Source organism: Chiloscyllium plagiosum, unplaced genomic scaffold (assembly GCF_037043375.1).
Source record: "Chiloscyllium plagiosum isolate Xiang-an unplaced genomic scaffold, Cpla_swu_hap1 HiC_scaffold_33, whole genome shotgun sequence".
Classification (NCBI taxonomy): domain Eukaryota; kingdom Metazoa; phylum Chordata; class Chondrichthyes; order Orectolobiformes; family Hemiscylliidae; genus Chiloscyllium; species Chiloscyllium plagiosum.
This window is the reverse complement of record NW_028270171.1, coordinates 11,677,076-11,679,418: the sequence shown is the minus strand read 5'-3', so window position 1 is coordinate 11,679,418 and position 2,343 is coordinate 11,677,076.

Here is a 2,343-nt window from a genome sequence, read left to right as displayed (position 1 = left end):
TCTTTTTTTTTCCAGTGCATGGATCATCATAGATTATCCCCAGTTTTCCCAAGTCAGTCTGTCAGTTACTCTTAATTATTCTTCTCTCATCAGTCTGGAGTGGCCTTAGGTATTAAATACAGTTAATGGTTTCATCTGGGTTTGGTAGCCATCCTGACTCAGAAAAGCATGGATTCAATCCCCACACCAGAAGTTTGAGCCATAAAGTATGAAGGAATGCTTTCTATTTGGTACTGAGGGAGTGCTGCATTTCTGGAGGTCATGTTTGACAGATTTCCAAACCTGCTCTAATATTGTTTGAAGAACAAAGACTGTTCTTTTCGTTATGGGCCAGCAATTGTCCCATTAGTTACCTGGTCACTGATTAATTTCTGTTTATGTGTAAACAGACTGCACTCGCCCGCTTGAGGAGGGGAAGGAAATCCATTGATTACAAACACTTTGAGACCTTCTGTGGTCTGGCCATAACATGAATGTAAATTAGCAAGTTTTGAGAAGATTTGTAGCTCAGGTTGAGGTTCTGGATGTAGGTTTGCTTGCTAAGCTGGAAGGTTCATCTCCAGATGTTTCGTCACCCTACTGGGTAACATGGTCAGCGGGCCTCTGGGCAAAGCACTGTTGATGATTCCTGCTTTATCAGTAATCATCAACAGTGCTTCAGCCGGAGACCTGCTGAAGATGTTACCTAGTATGGTGATGAAATGTCTGGAAATGAACCTTCCAGCTCAGCGAGCAAACCTACATCTATGAATGTAAATTATACATGGTGGAGGATCGGTTGGGTCAAGAACTACCCAACCTGTTCATCAAGGGGAGGCTGTGCCATTGTAACGTCACCAGGTTAATTCACAGGGGAAGTGGGTTTAAATTTCATCATGACCGCTGATAAAATTTGAATTCAGTAAAAAGCTGGTCTAATGATGACCATTGTCATTTGTGGGGAGGAAAACAACATCATCTGATTCACAAGTGGCATTCTCGGAAGGTGGATCCGGCTGATATGTGACTCCAGACCTACAGCAATGTAACTGACACTTAACTGTCCTCAGTAACCGGGGAGAGGCAATAACTAGTGACCTTGGTGACAGCCACATACCATAAATGAAGTAAAGCAAAGCCTGGGTCACACTCATAGAATCATACAATCGCAGTGTGGAAGCAAGCCATTCAGCCCAGCGGTTCCACGTATCTGAGAAACCTCCTACCCAGACCCACACGATCTCTGCAACCATGCATTTCCTATGGCTAATCCACCTAGCCTGCACAGCTCTGGGCAGTTTAGCATAGTCAATTCACCTAGTCCTTCTTTAGACTGTGGGAGATAACTCTGGAGTTTACAGGGATAGAGTGGGTCTGGTTGGATATGTGGGCCTAATGGGCTGAATGGCCTGCTTCCACACTGTAGCGATTATATGATTCTAGAGTGTGACCCAGGCTTTTATTTTCTTTGTTTATGGTATTTATTGCCTCTCCCCAATTGCTGAGGACAGTTAAACATCAGTTACATTGCTGTAAGCTTGAAGTCACATGTCTGTCACTGGAGGAAACCCACCCAGATACTGGGAGAATATGCAAACTCCTGGCTGCACAGTCAGAACTGGACATTTCCCACCCCTCCCCAAGCCCACACAATCTCACTACAGTGTATCCTCCAGCTAACACAACAAAGGCTACCACACTGTCCCCAGTCAAACACCTCCAGCACAGGGACAGTGTAGGGTTAGATACAGCATAAAACTCCCTCTGCTCTTTTAAACTGAAAGTAAGTACACCTTTGTCTACTCTTTTAATCTGAAAGTAAAGCTTCTGCTCTTGTGAGCTGAAAGTGAAGCTCTCTATATTGTGCCATCAAACACTTTCAGGGCAGGTACAGCATGGGGCTAGATACAGAGTAAAGTTTTTTAAACTGAAAGTAAAACTCTCCTGACACTGTACACATCAAACATTCCCAGGAAGGGATAACATGGTCTAAAGAAGAGAGTAAAGCCTCCTTTTACTCTTTTAGATAGAAAGTAAAAGTCCCTCAATGTTCTCTCCGTCAAACACTCCCAGGTCAGACACAGCACAGAATTAAATACAGCGTATTCTCTCTACTCTTTTATACTAAAGTTAGACTGAAACTAAAGTTTTCTACACTGTCCCCATCAAATGCTGTTAAGACAGGTATAATATTAGGTTAGACACAGAGTAAAGCTATCTCTAATCTTATCAAGTGAAATTAAAGCTCCCTCTGCACTGTCCTCATCAAACATTCCCAGGACAGCCATGGCATGGGGTTAGATTTAGAGTGAAGCTACCTCTACACTGTCCAGATCTAACACTGGGTTAAGAGTAATGCTTTCT